This window comes from Bacillus rossius, chromosome 1 (assembly GCF_032445375.1).
Source record: "Bacillus rossius redtenbacheri isolate Brsri chromosome 1, Brsri_v3, whole genome shotgun sequence".
Taxonomy (NCBI): Eukaryota; Metazoa; Arthropoda; class Insecta; order Phasmatodea; family Bacillidae; genus Bacillus; species Bacillus rossius.
The window spans coordinates 351,631,296-351,657,132 of record NC_086330.1 but is presented as its reverse complement, the minus strand read 5'-3'; the positions used below and the strand labels follow the sequence as shown (position 1 = coordinate 351,657,132).

General features: G+C 36.8%; 1 protein-coding gene across 1 annotated transcript in view; it reads right to left on the bottom strand.

Annotated features, from left to right (window-relative positions):
* The window catches only part of LOC134528318 (uncharacterized), a 706,112-nt gene extending 683,690 nt beyond the window's left edge, over positions 1-22,422 (bottom strand). The window contains exon 1 of the mRNA XM_063361847.1: positions 22,093-22,422. The gene's annotated coding sequence lies outside the window, so the exon portion shown is untranslated. The remainder of the gene's footprint in view (positions 1-22,092) is intronic.
* Positions 22,423-25,837: the final 3,415 nt, after the last annotated feature.

Here is a 25,837-nt window from a genome sequence, read left to right as displayed (position 1 = left end):
TCGCGATAAACAAAGGAAAACATGTATTAACTAGTGCCTGATTGCCGCGGAAGACAATGAGCGTAACGGGACACATCGTAGTGGAACAATGTGCGTTACGGGACACTTTTTCGTGCGTGCAGCCGGCGTTCATCGATTTATTTGACGTTGTTACGTCAAAAAATCTGACTGCTCATTGGACTGCGCTAGCAATTGTTCCATTTGCAAGAGAAGCCGCCATTGCCCTGTTTGACTGGCCATTCAGGAAGCGTTTAACTTCCGGGCTGGATGGCTTTCGTTGGTGCTTTGGCAGTAGACATGTGCCTGAAATAAACCCAGCCAACTATGAAACACAGACCAAACTACAAAATTATAACACAAAGCTGGTCTATAGAAATCCTGTTCGCGAACAAAATAAAAAGTGGTGCTATCAATAGCTTGTAAGGAACTCGCTAGGAAGAATCATAAAAATACCTTCATGAAGTGAGTAAATTAAAGGGTCGTTCTCACGCCATCTTGATATTTTGACGTGATAACGTCTTATAAATCGACGAACGCCGGCTGCACGAACGAAAAATTGTCATGTTCCGCCTGAGCCGTGCAAGAACCAACAAACTACCGTGCGAGAAAAGCTTCTATAGTATCAAACAGGTTAAGGCGGGCTTTTTAACTAATTGTTCGTGATTATATTTAAACAAATTGTTTAATTTAAATTTGCAAAAACTGTAAATAATATTTGAAAATTAAAAAGTATGCAATTTTTCATCAATGTTTTTTTATGACGTTATCACGTCAAATAATCGTCCGTAAACCGACTTTACAGACAACCCTTTTTTTAAGGACTTTTTTTTTGTTCTAACTTTATACTTCCCTTGCATTTGTTGTATTGTCGCAAATATTTTTAACAGATATTCGCTAAGTACTAATCTAGTTTTTCTTACAAATGTTCAATATGTGCAGCTTCTTATACAGCACACATCCAACCAGATGTCCAATTCTTCCCACACTTTCGCTAACGAGTCTTCAATTCTGTGTATCAACTGTGACAAATCACTAGGTAGCGACGGAACGTAGACACGATTTTTAATAAAGCTATAAAGGAAAAAAATCGCACGGACTTTGTTAGTTGAATGTGGAGGCCAGCGAAGAAGAGCTCTGTTGTCTCGACCATTAACAAATACAACGGTCAGGGATTTCGGCGTTCAACCATTCTAGTATAAAGAGATTCCAATGGGGAGGGGCTCTATCCTTAAATTACAGATTCACTCTTAGATAATTGCAGAACACCAAATACTTTACGTTCAGGATTCACCAAGCGACAAAACAACAAAGCAGTAATCGCGCATGCGCTTAACAACTGTTTTGAGTTACTCTTTAATTGTGACTTTGAACCCAAACTCTACAACGCTACAGTTGATAAGATTAAAATTAATTAGTGGGAGATTCTTTCATGAACGTACTGTATTTTGTAATAAATAACTTTTTCCACGCCTAAAAACACCCGGGAAAACACTAGTTCTCTATATGCAGTTCGGAAAATGCATGTTTACAATGAAATCACGAAACGAAACTACCATAGAAAAGTGCAATGTCCACGGCCATGCATTTTTCGCGAAAATATTTCCACACCAGCTGTGTGTCGAAACTGCATACCATTGTCTGTGCTTCGTGGTTGGCTGTGTTTCTTTCAGGTACACGTCTACTGTCAGCACACCAATCACAACCATCCATTGCGGAAGCTAACGCCGGGCCAAATAGGGCAATGGCTTCTCTTGCAGACGGCCAACAATTACAAGCGAACGAACGAAGCGCAGGCATACCTTATTGCAGTCTAATGATCTAATTTTATTTTTTCTTTCGCAAAAACAAAAATGCCCCAATCAACGGCTCTGAATAGTTTTCGTAACCGGTAGGGACTGTAAAAATTCGCGGCCATTAACGTAAATTCATTGGCTGTTGACTTGTGAGATGTATCAACTGGTGTGCCTATGATTCGATACTTCTTTGGTTGGCCCATAGTGTCCAGATGAACAGTGAGCCAATAGATAGAGACCGGAAAAATTCGCGAATTCATTTCGCGATAGGCTGAAATACAAATAGTTATACCTCAGTGCTGCCTCTGCTATTGGCTCGCAACTCACCTGGATTACTCTGGGCCAATTAGAAACCTCAAACCAAAGCTTTATCGAATCACAGGCTGCTACGTTGGGACGTCTCACAAGACAGCAGCCAATGAGTAGGTGACATTTGACCGAGTGTACGTATAACTATGGAGTTCATCCTACAGAGCATTGAACCCGCGAATTTATCTGGTCCCTACCAATAGATAAAGAAGCTAAATTGTACATGTAATTGAATTTTAGCCTATCGCGAAATGAACCCACGAATATTTCCGGTCTCTTAGTAACCAGGCACTTTGAATAAATTTTGAGTGGTTTGTGAATGGCGGCCCGGCCACGTGACCGCCTTAAAAATTTGGCAACACCGCGCCGTGCCTGTACTGCTACGGCGACCACGAATGTTCGCAATTTCAGCCTCTACCCTTGAGTCTCGTGAAACAGTTATGAGGTCCGGCTATATAAAGAAGGAAACCCTTCGCAACCTACCTTCAAGCCCTTTACACAGGGAAGGAAATAAAAAACCCTTACCGAGTTCTTAGGCGTTTCGCACAAATATCACTTCAAAACGATCCAACACCGCTCTCTGTCATGCGAAATTGAGAACACTGCTGCTACAAATAGATGTAGGTATACATGGAGGTTATTAAGACTTTGAAAAAAATAAAAACGATCGTGTGTACGATACGAGCCTTTCTTCTTCACGTTTACGATCTCAAAGACTTGTGAAACGTTGCGGACAATTCTGTGAGCCGATATGTTATCTCAGGGTGCTCCCGTTTCCTGCATCTAAACATTCCGTCAATGCTCCATTCTCAACGCATCACTCCTCGTTGTCTTTGATTACTTCGATGTCGACGATGTATCAGGAAAATTTTGAATTGCATACCGAAATTTATTTCAATAAAACACTGGTTTATGCATAAGTCATTTTGAAACAGCAGAAAGCGAAAATAATTTTTTTTCCCCCTCAAAGTTATCTCGACTTTCCCAATTTAAGTTATAAATCGCTGGTGCTGAAACTGGCACTAAAAGATTAAGTTTATCGGGAAAATATCGCAATTTCATTGGATGTTGACTTATGACTATGAGTCGTCTAAACTTATTTGCCTGTGATTCGATACTTCTTTGGTCGAGGTTTCCTCCTCACTGGCCCAGAGAACAGTGAGAAGATAGCACCTGTGTTTCCGTGCCATGTGCGTCTCTGCCTGAGGACGGGAGCAGATAGCAGTTCCCGAAACGTCGCTTGTTTCTGTTTAGGTAAAACTATTGTATTTGTTTGTTTTTTCGTTTTGTCATGTTTTTTGTCTCGCTTCAACTGTTGTGCTGAATTATTTTGGGTTTCAATATTTTTGTGTTGTCATCATTTGTGGGGATTTTTTCGTTCTCTTAGTACATTTTTCTTTGTTTTTTCTTTGTTTGCTGACCATATTCCTGTTTCGGAATATTTTGTGGTGTTCATATCCTTGTTGACAACAGCAATTGTTTGCTTAATTTTGTGTGTTTTTTGTATATTTTTTTGAGTATTTTTATTTTTATTTTTATTTATTTATTTTATTTATTAGTTTTTCTTCAACAGAAAAAGTTCTTAGCAATGGCGTATGTCCAAAAACTTACATCAAGTCAAGATAGCAAAAGCACCTTTAAGGTTTATGTATTAAAATTTTAAGGCTATCGCGAAATGAATACGCGAATTTTTTTTCTATCCACCCATTATTATTTTCACGAAACTGTTTATGATATTATCTTCTCCGAGAACATTTCTGCTTTGGCCTTAACACGGTTCATAAACATCAAAAGAAGTTTCCAAGATAGGTATGGACAACCGCCACCAGAATGGAAAACTTGTAGTCCTCCGAGAGTTGCGTGGGGCCTTGAAGCTAAGCTGGCTTCCATCGACTAGGTGACTAGGTGGATGGCCTTCGTGTAAAGAGCTTTCAACACTTTTGATAGTATTTTGGATTAAATCAGAAATAAATCCTTAAACAATTTAGCTATGACTTGCTTCAATTTTACTTCCCGAAAACGTTTCGTGTCAAGTTGGTAGAGACTGGAAAAGTTCGCGCTTTCGATGACCTCTAGGATGGACTCCACAATCCCCTACACACTCGGGCATATGCCACCTGCTCATTGGCTATTGACTCGTGACACTTGTCAACTGGGACGCTTGCGATTCGATACTTTTTTGGTTGAAGGTTTTCCATTGGCTCAAAGTCCTTCAGATAAACTGTGAGCCAATCACAGAAGCAATATAAAGGTACAGTTGTTTGGATTCTATCATATCGTGAAATGAATCCACGAATTTTTCCTGTCTCTACAAGTTGGGTCTTGAAACATCAGGTTCTTTCTCATTACTAGCGCCATGTATTTTTTTTTTTAAAAAGAAACTAATATTATCACTCTTTAGAATGCAATACAAGGCATGCTTGTGCTAGCGATTGTTCGCTTATGATTGGCGGCCGTCTGCAAGAGTGGTCATTGCCCTGTTTGGCCGGGCTTCCAGGACGCGTTTTGCTTCCGCACTGGATTACTGTGATTGGTGTTCTAACAGTAGACATGTACCTGAAAGGAACTCACCCAATCACGAAACCCAGACGATGGTACAGTGTTTTAACTTTCAGTAGGTCTCGGTATCTTTTCGCGAAATATGCATGTCCCTACACATACACATCAGCTTCATGTTGATGATTAGAGACCAGAAAAATTAGCTGTTTCATTCCGCAACAGACCAGAATACAAATACTTTCACCTGTTTTCTGCTTCAGTGATTGGGCCAAAGTTTATGTCAAGGATTCTGATCCAATGAAAATCCCTCAACAAAAGTAGTATAGAATCAAAAGCATCCCAAGTTAACAGGTGTCACGTGTCAGTAGCCAATGAGAGGGTGTAATTTGCCCGAGTACAAAGATTAATTTGGAGTCTATCCTGGAAGTAACTGAAACCGCGAATTTTTCCGGTGTCTGTAGTAATTATGGCTCTAATCGTGAGCTTCCTTCACCAGTCGTAGACAGTAAAAAAAGAGAGAAAATTTGTAAAAATGAACATAGTGTATTGAAGTCTAACAAGCTGTCGAATTTTCCCGTGAATTGTTTCTAGGCATGGGACGTCAATAACGAGGCTTCGTGCCAAGGTATAATGCCTCAACGATGGCCCGATTTGATTCCGTGTATTTGTAGGCCATCTTCTATTTTAACGATGTTTAAACACGTAGCACACAGGTCACGTCTATACCCCTGGTTGGGTAACCTAATGTTAAAAGACAGGAAAAATTTTCGGATTCATTTCACGAAATGCTAAAATACAAATAAATATATATATACCTATATGTGGGCTGATTCTACAGTATTTCTGATCAGCTAGTGCAAATCTAAAATGCATTACTACCCTCAATGGACGACTTGAAATGGGGCGGAGCCAAGCAGTTCAAGTAACGGCTGGTTGAAGCGCCACTGTCAACTGTGGGACACAGAATGTAAACAAACAGCCACTGGGGGGTGGAATGAGCTACGTTGAAGGACTTTCCAAGGAAAAAATCGTTAATCTGAATTTAAGTTGATTTAAGTATTTTTGTATGTCGAGAATTTGGGAAGCAAGAGACTTAAAAAAACATCAAGTTTTCACGTTTTTTACGAATTATAACGATATATAGATAGCGACACGCGGTAAGGACGTGTTTGTGAAAGCCTATTGCTATCCACGGCAAAGAAAAGAAAAGGCCGGATTTATTTATTTTCTTGGATAGGAAAAACCTAATGGTTTAGAATTTCCTCAAGCATACTATGTTTTAAAGCAGGGCACATAGTTTTTATTTACGTTTTGTGTTAAAATGTTGCAATGGTTGTGTTGATTATATGGAAAAAGAATGAAATAATTATAATCATTGTAACAGTGAACTCAGAAACACAATATTTTCACATCTATCTAGTTTTACGGAAAAGCCGCTACCCTCCATATTTACAACTCCTAGGCCACGCTGCAGGTGTCGACGTGTAAAATTTTTCACTGTATAATTATAGAATCTAGAAAAATGAATATGTACAAACCTTGAAAACTTATTTACTACACTAGTTGTGTTTATTGCCGAGTTGTGTTGTATCTAATTAGTTAGAAAGCACAGACGCGACTGCGCGAATGTGGCAGGCTCTTTATGTTGCCCGCATAAACACACAGTTTTAATATAACTTATGTTTAATTTTCATTGATCTAAATGTTAAGATTCCGTAAAAACTTGAAACTTTATTGGTTTAATAACTAGTTCTCGGATATGAGCACCTATCTTTTCATGTTTAGGCCTACTTACATTTGATCTGTAACGAAGTTTTTTGCTTGGGGGGGATTTGGTTTCCTATCGACGCTGTGAATGTTAAAGTAATGGAATTAATTGGTATTATTCTTTCAGAATTTAACGCAGCAATTAACTTTACGTTAATCTGTAGCGACGAAGAGTCTGAAGCACACACGTACTTGCGCTGAGAATTGTACCTACTTGAGCGATCGTCCCTGCAGACTTAAAATTTTAATTATTTAAAACTTTTTTTAAGGTGTGAAATGCTGTTTAAGGCGTAAAACATGAACTATTTCAATGAGGGACGAAACAAAATTGTACCATTATTTAAATGCTTGGACGGAAAAATAATTAAATGCTTCCTTGCGGCCATATGCAGCGTTTGGCAGCGACTGCTTGCGTTGTTTCCCACAGTTCCGCCCCTCTACACGTGTGTCGCGTGACATCGTGACGTCAGAGGGCGGATACCTCAAGTAGTCCATTAAGATTCGGGTTGCTTCCCTCCCCCGCGAACTACAATAGTATTGCAGCTTCATGCCATTATTGTTTTTTATAGGACAATTTTTACATATGTTCCACTATAGAAACATTGCATTTTGTGTTTTGTAGCAAACTATCGGAAGAAATATGCTACATATTATCAGTGGGACCACGTATTTTACGCGAAAAGATTTTCAGACCGGCTGTGTGTTAAAACTTTGTTTCATTGCCTGTGCTTCGTGGTTGGCTGGGTTCATTTCAGGCACATGTCCACTTTCAGCACGCCAATCAAAGCCATTAAATGCGTAAACAAACGTGTCCTGAATGGCCAAATAGGGCATTGGCTTATCTTGCAGACGACCGCCAATCACAATGAAGAAACAGCTGCCGCGGTCTAATGAGCGTTCAGAAATTTTTTTTCTCGCAAAAAAAAAACAGCCTATGTTTCATTTGCATTATTAAGAATGCAGGGACGGCTCCAGGGCAAGGCAATCCGGGCAGTCGCCCCGCGGTTAACGCAGCCCAAGGCTGATCTTTTTAATTTTGGTTTTACTTGTTCGTTTAGTGTTCTGTCTAAAATAAAGACGTTAAAGGAAAAAGGTAAATAACCATTTTAGTAGCATGTAAATAAGGGCGCTGGTCAATACCAATTTCATTTCATGATTTCAAATTTTCAAAATTTTTCTAAATTTTTATTGCCACGTATAATAACGCGATACCACCGGAATTTGTCCGTAAGCATTTATAAAACTGATCCGAGGATAATTTATTTGGAAATAATATTACAATTTCAAAAGATAAATTAGCAAATCCATTGGCTTAAAATTTTGTTTAAAAGAATTAATTTTTAAAATTACTCGGGGGAGGGCCTCCATATAAGTAAAAAGCGCCGGGATCCGCCAAGTCTAAAGCTACTAACTGTAAAAAAAATTTTTTTTTACCTTATTAATTTTACCGTTAAGAAGTAATTTTATTGATTTCCAGACCCGGATGACGCGAACAAAATTGCTTACATAATATCATTTTTAATACACTTAGTCACAAAAATCTGGATTTGGTAAGAAACAAAAAAAAATCAAACATGGAGGGGGAAGCCGATTCTTAATAGTGGCGAATGAGAATATGCGTGCGTGTTTTAGAGAAATGCACTCTCTGAAGATACAGATATAGCCACGATCATTTCACGGATACATTTCTCTTCAGACTAGACTGAACTTCCCTTTTTATAATTAAGTAATTTTTAGAGTGGCTCATTGGTAGGGACTGGAAAAAATTCACAGATTCAGTGACCTCTCAAGGATAGAATCCACGATCCTCTGCATACTTGGGCAACTATTACTTGTTTGTTGACTGCTGACTTGTGAGACGTCCCGACTGGGTAGCCTGTGATTCGATGCTTCTTTGGTTGATGGTCTCTCATTGGCCCAAAGTCCTCCTGATAAACTGTGAGCAGATTCAGCCCAAAGATACATTTACTTGAATTTCAGAAAATCACAAATTGAAACCACGAATTTTTTTCGGTCTCTACTCATTGGTCAAATAGCAAGGTTACATCCTCAGATGGGTCAGGTGATTAGAACCACTTTTTCTCCATATTCATAACTAGAGACCCGGAAATTTCGCGGATTCTTCTGGCATCAGGATAGAATTCAACGTTATAGGTGTGCTCGACCCATGTTTACTTTCCCATTGGTTGATTTCTTAGCGAGAACATTTTTATCCTTGTTATTTGGCACTACCTGATTCGTTTACTTCTCTCCTAGCTGGGCATCATTGGCTCACGGTCGTAGACGGGCGTGTCCAAACAACTGTGTGCCAATCATGAACACAGTGCGAGAGTGTGAAGGTTTGCATTCTAACTTGCGACTAAATGAATCCGCGAAATTTCCGGGTCTCTATTCATAACTGATTCGTAGAGACCGGAAAAATTCGCGGATTCATTTCGTGATAAGCTGAAATTCAAACATGTGTACAATTCTGCTGATTCTGCTATTGGTTCGCAGTTTAACTGGAGCTCTCTGGACCAATGAGAGACTATCGACCATTGAAGCGTCGAATCACAAGCTACCCAGTGGAGACGCCTCACAATTTAGTACCCAATGAACACGCGTGTTTACTTGAGAAATGCAGAGGATAATGGAGGCTATCCTAGAGGTCATTGAATCCGCGAATTTTTCCGGTCCCTACTGATTCGTAGAGACCTGAAAAATTGGCGGGTTCATTTCGTGTTATGCTAAAATTCAAATAATTATACATTAGTGCTGCTTCTGTCATTGGTTCACTGTTAATCTGGAGGACTGAGGGCCAATTAGAGACCCTCACTCATAGAAGTGTCGAATCACAGGCCACCTAGTCGAGACGACTCACAAGTCAGCAGCCAATGAACAGTTGGCATTTGCCCGAATGTGTAGAGGATATTGGAGTCTATCCTGGAGGTCATTGAACCCGCGAATTTTTTCCGGTCTCTACTGATTCGTGGTCCTCAAGGGCGTGTAAGGAACACTTTAGTCCATTCAACAAAGGGAAATATGTATGTATATATGCTTCAAGTCTATACTTTGCTACCCAAGGAATCCGCGAAATAGTCTTGGCCCCGGATAGAGCAACGTTATGTATATCCACATACTTCATCAACCACCACCAGCTATGTCGCAGCTGACCGGGCTTTGATCTCTCGTAAATCGTCGAAAACACGTAGGTAAGTCCACCGGTTGCCCGTTTCTCGGTGGCTGTAGATGAGTGCATGGAACGTTTGCTGCCCCGTGTTGGAAACCTGAACGTATCGCCTACACTGTTAAAAATTTTTAACCTTAAATTTACGAAGCGAGCTGGTTACAAATTATTCAGGGACCTTCGTAAATTTATCGCCATCTTCGTAAATTTACGGCCATAAAGTTTACTTTATTAGAACACAAACCCACAAAAATAGGTAATCTTAATATATTAGCAAAACATTCAAATATGTGTACAGAGGACTGCAAAAACACACTTATTCCTTCCATGTGTGTATCTACCTTGTTTATGCCAAAAATTAGAACTCAAATATCGAATTAATGCGTAGTTTCTACGAAAAACCAGTTATCTAAAATTACGAATAACTCTTCGCATATTTGAGGTGAATTCTTCATTAGTAGGGACCGGAAAAATTCGCGGATTCAATTACCTCTAGGATAGCCTCCATTATCCTCTGCATTTCTCAAGTAAACACGCGTGTTCATTGGGTACTAAATTGTGAGGCGTCTCCACTGGGTAGCTTGTGATTCGACGCTTCAATGGTCGATAGTCTCTCATTGGTCCAGAGAGCTCCAGTTAAACTGGGAGCCAATAGCAGAATCAGCAGAATTGTACACATGTTTGAATTTCAGCCTATCACGAAATGAATCCGCGAAATTTTCCGGTCTCTATTTATTAGTAAGTGCGTAACTTTGCTGTAATTTCCAAAAATCAAAGACATTTTTAATTTACGATCGCGTTACGCGTATCGAGACCCAGTCGTTACGCTGATTTAATGACATGCAGGCTAGTCTTAAAAATGCTAAGTTATCTCGGGCGTGATTCATTTGATACAAACAAAAAAAAATCTAAGTCTCTAAATGGCTTGAATGTGATTCGACAATGCTTTAAGGTTTATTGCTGGATTAAGGCTACGTTGGGGCGTGTAGGAACAACTTTGGTCCAATTATTGAAGGCGTCGCAAAAAACATAGAAAAATCTTGGGAGTCTACCTTGTCACTAAATTAGCTCGAGATATTCACGGATCTCTAGTTATACGCGCGTTTCACGCAAAGACACTTCAGCTATAAAAAAATTCTTACCGCACAATGAGCAAAAAGAATACATTCTCGTCGACTTTTTTTCTCTTCTGAAAAGCACTCTAGGAGCATAAAAGTTTCGTGGACGGTATAAAGAGCACAATTCAACTGGGTTTCCATAAAACTCGTTCTCTTAACATGCATATACCCATTAAAGAACTATCCATCGTCATTTAAGATCATGTAAACCCTAATCTGATTATGTGACTATAAAAAAAGTTTTTAAATTACAAATGGAACATATTATAACATGAGCAGTACTATAACTTAGTCGTATGTAGGAGCCTGTATTTTTCGCGAAAAGATACGAGACTAACTGAGACTTAAAACATGGTAACGTCACCTGTGTTGCGTGATTGGTTTATTAATTTTCATATACATGTCAACTGTTGTTACACGAATCACAGCCATTCAGTGTGGAGGCAACAGCGTCCTACATAGCTTGGTCAAATAAAATAAGGCAATTGTTTCACTTGCAGAATGTCGGAAACCACTAATGAGTCAAATAGCTTTCAGATTTTTTTCGCAAAAAATGCATGGTCATAGTCATATGGTGCATGTACGCTTACAAAAAATAAAACACGAAGCGAGTCATTCAGTACTCGCCAGAGATGTGTAACATCTTACATCTGCAACGAGCTAATTCATTGGTTCTCATGTTACAAATACACTTATGACACGAAATTTAACGTAGAATTCTTTAAAATAATGCCGTACGTGATAAATATATACGCAAATTGTGTTTTCCAATACATCTCTGGACGCGAATCAAACGTAGTTTCCGCACCCACCGCTAGAATTCGTTGCTGGAGTAGCTACGTCGCCTATCGAATCATTCGATTTACAGACAGAATTTTTAAACTATATAATGAAACGGCTCCTATAAAAGCGAAAAAGACTGGAAAAAATACTAATCCCCTGCTTTGGACCTGATTTTCAACAAGTAATTTTATTAAAATACTGCCCATATTGTTAAAATTTACTAAACAGCTAATACTATAATGTTTGTTTTTTGCTTTGTGAATTTTAGTTCACGCCATCTGCCACTGTGGTTACACTTTTCCGTTTCATGCGACTTCTGTTCCATTTACAAAATTACTCCTACAAAATGCCGTATGCAGTGAGCTAGGATGTTACTCATCAGAAAGAAAGAATTAGTCATAATATAAGTGAGCAGTTGATTTAAACAAACTGACAGTGTTCTCATCGTTATTAACGATGTGGTATAAAACAAAGCTATAAACAGACACACCGAAATAATATACTGTTCTAGTACCTTCACGCTAACCTAGAAATTTTTTAAATAGGTTTATTTTTATGAGCATATAAGAGCTGGCGCTTGTTGTAATACCTAGTACATTTGCTGTTGTACTTTTTTTTAAAAGAACTGTCAGAAATGTGTATCATGGCGAACGCAATTGATGGATTCGTTGAGGTTGTAAAATCGTATAGCTTTATACCGGAAAAATTCGCGTATTTATTACGTTATAGGTTAAAATTCAAATACCTACACCTGCGCGCTTCTTCTTCTGTAGGCTTATCTGAAGGACTGTGGACCAATGACAGACCTCTCAAACAAAGAGGTATAGAATCACAGGCTATCTTGTTACGACATGTGACAAGTCAGCAGCCAATAAACATAAATCTAGAGACCTGAAAAAATTCACGTTTTCAATTACCTCCAGAATAGGCTTCATAGTCTTCTGCATAACTCGAGCAAAAAGCTCCCGTTCATTGGCTAGTCGACTGATGAGACGTCTCAACCTGCTAGCCTGTGATTCGGTAATTATTTATTTGGGTGTTTCTCATTGGCCAGGAGTATTCCCTGCATACTGTGGCATCGCATGCGCCATTTATTAAGTGTTTATGACTATACAAAAGAACACATTCTGAAGGCAAAAAAAAAAACGATTTCACGGTCTGGGCGAAGGCATAATTACTGGAGGATAACATTTACTCCTTGAAACTATTACAGTTAGAAAAATTCCGTAACTTCTAGGATTTCAATTAAAGTCAGTCACTGACTTACCTTGCCCGATTCCAATTTACCCGACTTTACAGAATGCTGACATCTAATTTGTGTGCATATATCATCACTATATGTTAATAAAGGTCCTGTAATGACCACCCCGCCTCCCTCTTTTATGGTAAAATAACCCCAGGTGTTCCGTGGGAAGCGGCACACTTCCTCTCTAATGTGTCCAGGCTATTTCAATTAGTTCCTGGAGGGCTATAAGTTGGGATCCACGTGTGGTGGGGGGGGGGGGGGGGGGGGGGGGGAGAGAGGAGGGTAGGTATATTTCAAGGCGCGGATGTTGGTACATGGGGTTTAGAGAAAGGACGGGCGAGTGGTAGAGATGGCGCGCCCGGTCGGCATACGGCTTCCGTCCGACGACGCACAATCACGGGGGAATGACGGGGGGGGGGGGGGGGAGGAGGAGGAGGAGGAGGAGGGAATTATATCGTCTTTTCCGTGCGGACGTTTTCCGTCGACGGCCGCCGAGCAACAAAAGACGCGCGCCCGGCGGAGTTTCCAGGCGACGCAGGGCGTCGGTGGGGCGTCCCGCGTTTACACAACCCCTCTCCACCCCCCATCCCCTCCCCCCAAACACACCCTCTCCCTTCCCACCACGGATTTCATTTTCCAACCATCTACATCGCCCTTCGCGACGCACAATGCCCGCCACGGCAGAGAGAGAGAATATTTTAACGAGCGACCTGCAATATTCAACATGCCGGGGCCCGGCGACCCTATAAACCCCGGTGACATTTATTTATTTATTTATCCATAAACGCGGGTCACCACCGCGTCGAGTTTTATTACAAGGGACAATTCTTTTTTCAGCCAAAGAAGGCCAGCCTCCTATTATCCTCTCGCGTCAAATAAACACGAATGAATGAGCGATTACTGACGTGATGAAGCTTCGATTTTTTTTTTATTGCCTGCCGTCGATGGCATCAGATTTTTAACTCTTATCAGTTCGACTAAGTGTCCTATACTTAATAAAGAATGACATTCCCCGCTTTTAACGTTAGTTCACAGCCACTCGCTCGCACTATCGGCTACGACACTTAAAGTAATCTCAAAAATCACTCATGTCTCGTGAATAAGACAGTAATTTAGGTGATACTTTCTTCGTTAAAACGTCCACAAATTTACTGTGATTTTCAACAGTCACTTCATAATAATGTTAGGGTATTTTTTTTAAGACAATTTTATTCTTCAACACAGCAGCACATCCATATAAAGAATTAAACGAACTACAGGGGGAATGATTCACGAACCTAGAAAAAAGTTCTAGGCAGCTGGGATAATCAAAACAATTTATCTAGCAATCAAGAAGGAGTTACATCTTGCAGTGCCAGAAAATTATTTTAACCGCCATTTTAAATTTTTGTGATTTCTGTTCTATGTTTGAACGTGTAGACACGAAAATAAAATAAATTACGAAGCGGTATTAAACATGTAAGCTGGGCACCGTTACCGGAGGGAAAGAAAACACGAATTTATGTGATTTCCGCTAGGTTTCACCAAGCCCATAAAACTTTATGACATAGCAGAGAGGCAGTTATCGGGTGATTGGCCGATATCGACGCCTGGCGCCGGCGGTCAACATGTTCCAGCTCGCTCCCGCGGGCTTTGTTGCAGTTATCTCGCACACTGCATCATGGGAACTGCTCCTTCGGCAACAACACGGCGCGGCCGGCTTGTAACACGCGCGCTGAATGGCCGCAGACGAAACAGGTTCAAACACATAAATAATTATAATAATAAAACAACTAAAACACAAAAAAATACTACTTACAAGATATTTTTATAGTATCAAAAACATTTTTTTTTTGGAATATTGCAAACACAAAAAAATAGAAAAATTAAAAACAATTGTACCTACCCAACAATTTTTTTTGCCTAGAAATGCCTTTGTAAAAATACAAATAAAATACAGTAAATACGAAAGTATTTTTTGTTCAATAGAGACATTGATACTCTTGTAACTGAACGGAAGACACAGGTTTACAAAAAAAAAATTTTTGTAACTTAAAAAAAAAAACATTCGTGCTTTTACAAAAAAAACTTCAACTCGTTACAATAATTTTTTTATGTGCACCGTTTATACAGTATGTGTGTGCATTTATCGTTAACATGGGGAATTGCAATACTTGCTTCTTCAAATAAACCATCAGTTTTTTAAATATTCCACATGGACGAATTTGTAACATTCCGACCGCTGTACTATTTTTTGACGTGACGTCTAATAAATCGATGAACGCCGGCTGCACGCACGAAAAAGGATGACTCATTGTCCCGTTACAAACATTGTCCCGTTACAAACATTGTCCCGTTACGCTCATTGTACGCTTGCGCCGCATCTATCTCTCTTCCACTCGATTGGAACAACCATCGATTTGACTTTTTCGGGGCACATTAAACTTGAAACACTCCCATTCGTTTTCTACTTTTCCTATCATCGTCCTATCCTTAACAGAATAACACAGATTGGAAGAGTTAAATAGCAAACATGTATAAAAGTTATAGTTAAAATAATCTGTTCGTTAAAGTAATAAACATTTTTGAATTAATAAGTGCAAATAAAAGTAAATTTATCAAAAAAATTGTAGATTTCATTTCACTCCTTCTTTGTATCCATACAAAACAGTGCTAATTCAATAAAAATGATTCAATTTTATTCATAAAACTATGCAATCATTTCATCAATGTTTTGTTATGACGTTGTCACGTTAAACTATCGTCCGTAAACCGACTTTACAGACAACCAATTTTTTTTTACAAGGAATTTGTTTGCAATAATCCAGAAGGGAAAAAAGGGAACGCACCGCGCAACGTGGCGAGGACAATCTGCGACGATCTCTCCCCGATGAATCACGCCGGGGCGAGCTGTCAGTTTTATGGTAATCGATTACCTCGGGCCAGGGTAATTACCTACTTGTTGACGGGCTGATTATTTGTGGGGACGGAAGGTCGGCGCGGTCCTAATGGAGGCGGGGCCATAAAGGGCCACGGAGTACTGTGGAACGACCGACCCTCTTCTCAGTGACGCGGGCAGGTGTTCTCCGGGGAGGGCAGCGTGCTTCGGTATGGCAACACAGCAATTCAGAAATAAAATTGAGCAAAATTTAGCCTATTCACTATTTATAAAAATTATATTTTTTTTTCATATGTTTAAATCCGTGTTACAGTCCAGTTTTTTTTTTGTGACAACGTCTAATAAATCGATGAACGCTGGCTGCACGCACGGAAAAAAGTGTCCCGTTACGCACATTGTTTCGTTACGCTGTGTCCCGTTACGCTCATTGTACGCTTGCGCCGCATTTATCTCTCTTCCAATCGACTGTTTATAAAGTGAAGTGAAAAGTTAATGTGATTTTCATTGCTTATTACAACAACGATTTCGGCAATAAAGGTTAATTATTCTTGCATTTTAAAAATCTGTTTGCTAGAATAATTTCAAGTAGTTATTCTTTTATTATTAAAATAAAAATTATTCAATTTTATTCATTAAGTATGCAATCATATGATCATTGTTTTGTTATGACGTCACGTTAAACTATCGTCCGTAAACCGACTTTACCGACAACCAATTTTTTTTTGGTAACGTTTCTAAACATGTAATGGAAGTACTATCTAGCGTCTAGCCTATTCAATCGTCTGGGAAATTTACCGTGTTTAACACGCATAGTATACGTCACTCATCTCAAAATTTGACAGTTCTAAAAAGTAGGACCGACTGTCACTTGCAGCGCAACATGTGATGTATTTTACGAACACTGACAACCATTTGAAGTCGTTTACAAACACTGCCAAAAGAACAGAAGTGACAAAAGGATACGCAAGCCATTGGTATTAATTCAAAGACTGTCAAATTTGAAAGATGCATGGCACAAACTACAGCTATCTATTCTATATTTACTACATTGGCGGTAGGATAAATTTCCATACAATTTTAAAGGTTGTTAACTTTCAGAACATGTTTAAAAGATACTAAACATTTTTGAAAGACTGTGAAATTAATCCTCTTTTATATCCACCACTACTTGGAATGGTACTGCTGAGATATTCAGCAAAAGTATAATTTGGAATTTGATTTGATCTCATTTTCTTCCACCTATAAAAGAGAGGGTTTTTTTTTTTTTTTATTTACTGGCCTGGCACTGAAGATCTACAAATTTAGTTTTCCATTCATACCCTAATAATAAGACTAGCTTTGAGGAGTTGGAAATATTGGTGTTTTCTGAGGGAGAAAATGTCAAGCACCCATAACCTCTCTCGTAGCCACGCCTCTTTCCAATTCAATAAGGTTTTGGTTCTCACCTCACGAGCTGTAGGGACCTATCTGAAATCTCGGCATCATACGCCATCTTGGATTATTGATTTCTGTGAGATTAATTATTTTTTTCCGGCCAACCCTACGGATGTTTTAGTAAACTAACAGTAACTATAGTGTTTTTTATTAAAAATTTGGTCTATGATGCACTGTCTGCAAAAGGCAGGCATTATTTAAAAAAAAATGTTTGACAAATTGTATCATTGTTATGCTTAAGGAGTTCATTTTCTCTATTTATAAATCTGGGTATGCACACAACTTAACTTCTATACCTACTTAAATTAGTAATATTTTTAAATATTTAATTATAAAAATCTGGAACTAGCAAAATAAATATAGCAAGGCCGGTGAGGCAGATTAAGTCTGAAGTAGAATAAAATTATGTTCTAAATGTGTGAATCAACAACAAACATGCGGAAATAACAAAAAAAAAAAGACTGTAGTAATTGCCAAAATATTCACAAAAATACGACTATTATGGCTGTGTCTCACAGGCCGAGTTGGTTAATTCATTTTCTTACCATTACTATATTGTAGGGTTTTTCGTGTAAGCGTTTCTGGTATTGATAAATATTCCAACTCCGCGTTAAGCGTTGAAATTAAATACTACCACTTATATTTAGTTTTTAAATGAAACAATATAAACCACAAATACTTCCTACAAGCAAACCTTAACCTTAATGAGCTGATGTTATTAAAAATGCAAAACAAAATCCAGCGACGAGATTTAAACCACGTCATTTGAGGTTAATATACGCGCGCTCTAATGCTGTGCTACTAAGCCTCTTCGGAGCTTCAAAGGAGAATAGCTATGTAGTATAATCATTGCGATGCAAATTTTCTTAGGTACGATTTTAAAATTTTTTAATACATTTTACTATGACTATTACAAATTTACCAGATACCTATATTGGTAGTTTCACTATCATAAAGTTTCATTTGTCACACCAATACTTTTGGTTTAAGTCCCATAATGTTTACGAAAGTCGCTATTTACGGGTTTCTGTTGCTGCTATACGTGGGTCCGCCATCTTTGTGACATTTCCATTCATCACTTTCGTTTCATTTTTACGAAAACACTCTTACCAAATACCGTATACTGAGAACTAAGATGTTTATACAGCAAAAAAAAGAAGTATTCCATCGTATTTAAATAAAATAAACAATTCAGTAACTACATGTAGAAAATGTTTACTGATATCTGCGTTCTAAGAAACACAGTAAACACCGTAATTGTCAACCTCCCAATTAAAGTTTTTTAGGTGAAAAAAAGTTTTCATAGCTTTCCAAAAAGGAATACAGTATAACTCTATTGTTGTAAGAAAATAAAGGCCTTTTGGATCATTATAATTACTGGAATAATCAGCGATTTGATTCGCAGCGTCAAGTAACACTCAGAAATGCAAATAGCCCCAGTAGCTACCTGTCAAGGCTCGTATAACAGCTCATTCATTATTATTAAAAGGGGCTGAGTGAGTAGTATCTTTCTCCTTCTGTGTTGCGATATAAAATAAAAAAGCATTTACAAAAATCACTAGAAAATTAATCAAAGAGCTGTGTCTACACAATTGCTTACTCTGTGGAATCAAACGCAATTGTAAAAAAATATCGTCAACCGTTTGGTGCGATCACAGCCGAATATTTACGGAACACGTGTCATGTATAACAAGTCAGCAAAAATGCACAACGTACCACTTACAAATCAATATATGTACTTCAAGTCTGTAACATAGCACCTTCAGGCAATTCCTTGGATAGTTTTTAAATGCCAAAAGAACCAAACTGTTTAAAATACATCACTTTACTCATTCATAATAATATGGCCTACGTGGCTTATGATGAATAATAACTCAAATCAATTATGTATATTAAATAGTACCTATTAGTTTAAGCACCTACCTAATTGCAAGATGCATTTAACCTAAACATAATTACGTTCGTAATCATTAAAATTAGAACACCTTATTAAACACTTTCAATGTTTAACTTCGTATCCGTATAATTAACATGTTAACAATTAATGTGAAAAATCAGATTTATTCTTTTAAATGGAATTAAGAATCAATTTAATTTTTAAAAGTTGAGCTGTTATCTCAAACGTATTTAAGGGACTTATTTGTAAAGAAGTATGTTGATATATGACAGTTTTTTAAAGAGCCAGCCTAATCAAAATCTATTAAATTATATTTTGTATGCAAACTATTTAAAATACAAACTATTTAAAATACGCATTGAAAAAATCTCTACACGGCACGTGATTGTGTAGGCCTATTACAAACGAATAAGATCAAGGCAATAATGATAAAGAGGGATAGATGTGTACCAGGAGAAAATTGTACTGTAAACATATTTACATTGTTTCTTCCTTTATTTACTCATCTATGAGAAAATATCTTTTCCAATTTGACTATGCCAAATACTGAAAATAACTGCACCAAGTTGAAGGGAAATTGCCAAACTCACAGTAAAAAATATTTTAACAATACATAAAACTAAATAGAGTGTCTAAACTATCACATACTGCATTCTCCCAAATACCTTATAATAATAAACATTAAATAGCAAACATTTTCAATATTTTAAAATTAAATGTTTTGGAAAATGTGTAGTATTTTACTTGCAAAACTTCGATAATTTTTTTTGGTAACTAGTTCCAAAGAATTTTCTTTTATTACGGTTAGTGTTTCCTTTTTTTTTTTACAGTGCAATGAAGTAAGAATTTTCAGTGTTTGGGAAAATACCTTGGCACAAATACTTTCACTATCGAACATCGCACATAACAGCTAAACTAAGCTGAATACTTGCCAACCATTTTTACGTCAACCATAATGACTTAAAATGTAAAACGTCTAATATCGTTGCTTAAGGGTGTGTGCCCCGTTCCATGTTATTATTTTATATTTACGTTCCACGCCGTTAAACTTTCCGGGTTCTTGGGAGGCTGAACTTTCAAAATAAATATATATATATAATATATAAATTGCATACTTTTTACATGATTAGCTGGCAAAGTTGCATGTTTAACGTTTTTGTGCAGTATGGATAAGGAAAATGAAATGGAATATAACACTAGAATTTATTTAGGTTTAAAGTCAATTTTACTGGCTGCTCTGTGATATGGTTTAATTACTTTATGAATATATATATATATATATATATATATATATATATATATACACACACCTGGCCTTTTGAAATTATCAGAATTTTTATGATTTTAAGAAGCTAAATCAAAATTCAATAAATTTTCTAAAAAAAAAGGGGGGGGGGGATATTAAACCATACCACGCAGTAGCCATCAGCATTGCTTTTAAACTCAAAACTTGTCAGTTTGGTTATCCTTGTCAATAATGCACAAAAATGTTAAAAATTCTACATTGCCAGCTCATAATGCGAAACGTATGCACTATATATATATATATATATATATATATATATATATAATTTTTTTGAAGTTCGGCCACTCAAAAAGTTTAACAGTGTTAAACCTAAAAATAAAATAATGATCTGAAACGGGATATACATTCTTAGGATGAACCTGATGTTGATGTTGACAGGAGAGACAGAAGTCAACTACCAAGATGTCCAGATTAGCTGGCATGCGCCATGCAAGCTAATCGTTCATTGCTAACGAAATCCCAGCACATCATCTGACACCCCAAGCCAGCCCGGCTGACGTCACACACCTGTCACCCGTCAATCCAAACGCACAAATCATTTCCGCGGCAGTGCCAATGATCGAAAAGGGATTTTTTCAAGGGAAAAAAAAGGGGGGGGGGGGGCATAATTGTCGTCGATGGCAAATTAGGACAACGCGGTCGTGTGCGGACTCACATATTTGCCACAACGTCTGCGATCGTGTTATTTAATTGCACACTGCGTCGAACTACAATGGAAGGGGAGATATGTGCTCAAATAGTACAGGAAGTATGAAAGAATGTGCACTTGAAGTATTATTAGACGCAGAGAAATTAAAACACTCGTTACATATTAGACACGGCGCTTAAAAACATTTTCCTTGTTTATATATATTTATTTATTTAAATAATAAACTTGCCATGAGTATAAAGTTCAAAAATAGAACCCATATCAATATTCAGTTCATCTTATTTTAATATGTTTACGTTTACAATTAAAAATAATTATTAAGAACTGTGGAGAGCGAAACAGTTTAAGAACCGTTTCGTTAGAGCAACAGCTTACTTGTGCCCATGCGTTTGGTACGGAAGCGAATATCACATAGCGTTCATTGCTACGCGGTTTCGGAAAAAGGCTGCGAAAAGCCGCCTAGATAGGTCCCCAAAAAGATGAAACTTCTACCACGGGCTGTAAATTAGGCCTCACGGTCATGCTGCCATGATTATTCATAACTCATAAAAAGCTGAACCGGCTTGAACTTGTCGAAGTCGACGAGTGAATCGTTTCGCAAAGTGTAATTTACGATCAACCCGAGCACTTGACTTTTTTTACTTAGCTGAAATAATAAAAAAAATACGGCTAATCACTGTATATCTCAAGTAAATCGTAAAAATTATCCTGGCAGTGTTATTTTTCGTAATATCCAACAATAATACATCAATTCCAGAAATAAAGCGAGCATGTTTTATCATTAAAATTAAATAACTGGATTCTACAATAACGCTGGAAGGGAAAGCGTGAGGACAAATAATACATTATTAGAATACGCCTACAGTAGTTTAAAAAAAACACGGAATTGTTAATATGACAATCTATTTTTCATGCACAATTATAAAACAAACTCTCATTGTGAAAAAAAAGTGTGCGTTAAATATTTTAAGTTCACACATTTTGGATTCTAAAAATTACAAAATCTGCAGTATAACGGACACATGAGTCATTTAAAAACTCACTCCTCGGTACATTTGGAACGTACCAATCGCTGCACACAGAAGCGAAGGCAGCCACTCTGAGAACATTGTCGAGGTGCGGCTACGTGTACATCGATCCCTCCTCCCTTCTCGGACCCAAAAACAATTCTCTGCTCACATCCCGGGGTAAATCGTTTCACTACGCGACAGAGAACACTTAAGAGAATGTGTTATCAGATCACCTACCTTCTGTAAACATGGCACAACGCACACACAACTCTTGAAAAAAATCGCGTCTCCAAATCAAACAAAACGAGCACCGTAACTGCCGAATACACTCCACTCTCGTCTGCTTTCTGCCTGCATTCGTCACATACTGGTTCCCCGCTTGCCAAAATGGCGCGCCTAACAGCGTAAGACAATCTACTTAAAAAACTGTCACAGCTCATGCCTCAGAATGAGTTCTGAAGAGATAAATATATCAAAAGAGCTGTTAAATTATTTTACACAAGCTGTCTTTCACATTTTAACTGCTTTAAGTCGAAAAAAATGATTTTAAAACATTCTTGGTTTGACGTTTGCCAGCCCGCGCGAGCGTCACAACAGTACTACTAGCGCTACCTACTGAGGAAAACATGAACTCGCAGCAGAAGCGCTGTTGTGTGCTGCTTGCCGCGGCGGGAGGCAGAGCTTGCGCCGACGTCACGTGCGCCAGCACCATCCAATCAAAATTCACATCAGAACACGCCAGTTGACACCTCCCCCTTCTTTATAGACAGACAAATCTACTTAGGGGCTCTCCATGGTAATCTGGGCAGGCTTTCAGAAACATCAATTTTGGTGTTCGACGTCTGAACGTCAAATTACTTGACGAGACAAGTTTTTTTTTTTTTTTTACAAAGATGACAGATACCGCTGATCGTTATTTGCATCATCATTTAATTCCAATATAATTTATCACACCCGTAGTTTTATATGTATACACAAAAATTAACGACATAAAGATAAACATTAGATATTTAATTAAAATAAGTATAATGCATATTTATTTGCTATAGCTCTGGTAAGCACTAGACACAATCATTATCTATTTACGAATTTACAACCGAAGCGCTTTGACTCTGCCCGTTAGTTTTAGATTTATTTATCATATGTCTTTATTTTAATTAATATTTAAAATTCTTGGGGGGGAAAAAAGGGAGTTTTCTGTAAAGTCGGTTTACGGACGATAATTTTACGTGATAACGTCATAAGAAAACATTGATGAAAAATTGCATAATTTTTAATTTTCAAATATTATTTGGGTACATTTTTTGCAAATTTAATTTAAATAATATGTTTAAATATAATCACGAACAATTAGTAATAGAAATAAACTGAAAACAAATCAATGTCAATAAATTATTAATTTGAAATGACGAAATTAGACAAATAGATCAAATTTTTTAAATTGCTGCTTTTAAAAAGCCCGCCTTAACCTGTTTGATATTATAGAAGATTTTCTCGCACGCTCGGCTCAGGCGTAACGTGACAATGAGTCATGCTTTTTCGTGCGTACAGCCGGTGTTCATCGATTTATAAGACGTTATCACGTCAAAAATTTAGTCTGTTGTGACGGTATAATTAACAGTAAACTTGTGGAAACCAACAGAAAGTTTGTTATGGAGATAATTGTGTTGTTAACTGAACGTTAATATTTATGGATATTTTTCATGTCAGCCTCTTTAGCACTTTTGGATTTTACATAAAACGCGGGCATGAGCAACATCCAAATAAAATACGACAATAAATAAGAACTATGGAGTCATAGGTTATCGAATCCCATGTTTATTACATGCATTAATGCTAGCAAGATTGAAAATAGCCTACAACTTGTCACTAATGCTCATGAGCTTTCAGTTCAAAGAGTGGAGATGAAACTCGCAATTCATGAGCATATATGAATGGTTTTGTTTTATTTGTCAACTTTAAATAAATATTAGTAGGCTTGTTTATTTTGTATATACTCCACAGAGCATTTCGTAAGTGATAAAGTGAAGAACCAATAAGGAATCACAAAATAAATGTTTCAAAGAAAAACTTACCCGCTTCTTCTAAAATTTTTTGGAAAGCAACCTTACAATGACACAAAAAAAAGCGTTTTTATAGTCCTGTAACTGCATTTTTGAGTATTTAGATCTCTTTAACCGAGAATCCTAATAGCGTACCAATCCAAAAACACAGAATGAAACTGAAAAGTTCCGTAATTAAAACTATGTATAAATGTAAAAGTTAAGAAAATCACAATAAAACATCGAACGCATGCACGTATATTTCGTGTGTATGAGGCTTAACTTATCCACTGAAACTTTTAAGTGTTGTTAAGAGCAAATATTTATTAATATGGTGTAGTTTATTACCAGCTTGTCAAAGATTTATTACAAACTTATAATTAAAACATCATTTTAAAAACTTATTCATCTTCCTTTATATATGCCCAGCTGAATTTGCTCTATTATTTCTTTACGCCGTATTTTCTGCCGAGTATAGTGTTCAGTGTTTCAACTCAGTAAATTAAATTAGAATCAGTATTGATGCAATGAGTTATCGGTATTGAAAAATTAAGACATAGAACCCGCGGGTGAAAATTTTGCAGCCTACCTATACTTATTATTTATAAGATACGGTTTTCCTCTCTGCCTAATATTTTAAACAGACCTACTGATTCGTTTGTACCACAAATGTTTTATTAATAAAAATCAGTTGAATAGATTACTTATTAATTCAGGATTAAAGAGTAATCTTAAATTTAAATTTAAAAATCTTGAAAAATGTTATTAAAGTAGGCTAGGTAAAGATTATTTAAAAACATTTTACTCAAATGGGTAGTAAAAATACGCGTGGGATTCTTAAATAATAAAACCTAGGAATACATTTAGTAAACACCTTATAAATAACACGAACTTTTTTACTTATCTGCGGACAACATAACATGAAAACAAATTAAATTAAGTTTGTATAATTTGTTCACTATTTTTAAGTGAGAAAAATACTAAACACAAACATTTGCTCAAAGTTTTGTATTTCATACTTTTATAGATAATCGTATAAATGAAAGATGTTTTTTGGACATACGTCATTTCTGGTTACGCTGTATTTCATAATAAACCATATTGCAATTTATTTTAAGTTATTAACGGTACGTAGAAAGTTCAAACAACAAAATTTTACTTTAAATAGGAAAATATTAAAATGCTTCAATAGTAACTTTAATTCATTATTGTTACTTTCAAGTGTTTTAAATAACTGATATAGTTTTAAAACATTGATAATATTTTTTTTACTTAACTTGTTAACGCGTCAGAAGTTATACTTACTTAGCTTACTTGCATGCAAATAATTAATAAAAATAAAATAATAAAAGTACTGGAGTGATATTATAAATACGTTTGGTGAAATATAAATTCAAACAAATTACAAAATTTAAATAAATACACAGAAATCAATATTTTTATAAACACTTGTATAAACCTTAATAATTTAATTTAGTAAAATATCGAGATAAATTTTAGTTAGTAATGAAAATACATTAATATTACAATATTTATTATAATTTATTAAATTTAACTAATTATTAAATAATAATGCAGTAATTTACAATGAAAATAAATTATACATACGGGAACATAACCTAACAAACACTCCCATTAAAAAGGCCAAGAGACCACTAAACCTTCCACAGACACCCCCTACCAGCGATATTGTAAGCTTGCTTACACGCAACCTGGCATAGTTATACATACGGAACACAACCCCACTTATAGAAATACATTAAAAATACACTTGAAAACGTTTATAAGCACAATTTATTTCACTAATGTTCAGAATAAATACATGCCTTTAATGATATGAACTAGTATTCAATATCAGTCACTAAATTATATGATTTAATCTTTTATTTGTATGTAGTAGCCTTTTTTCATCCTGTCATTTTAAGTTGCATACTGCATGC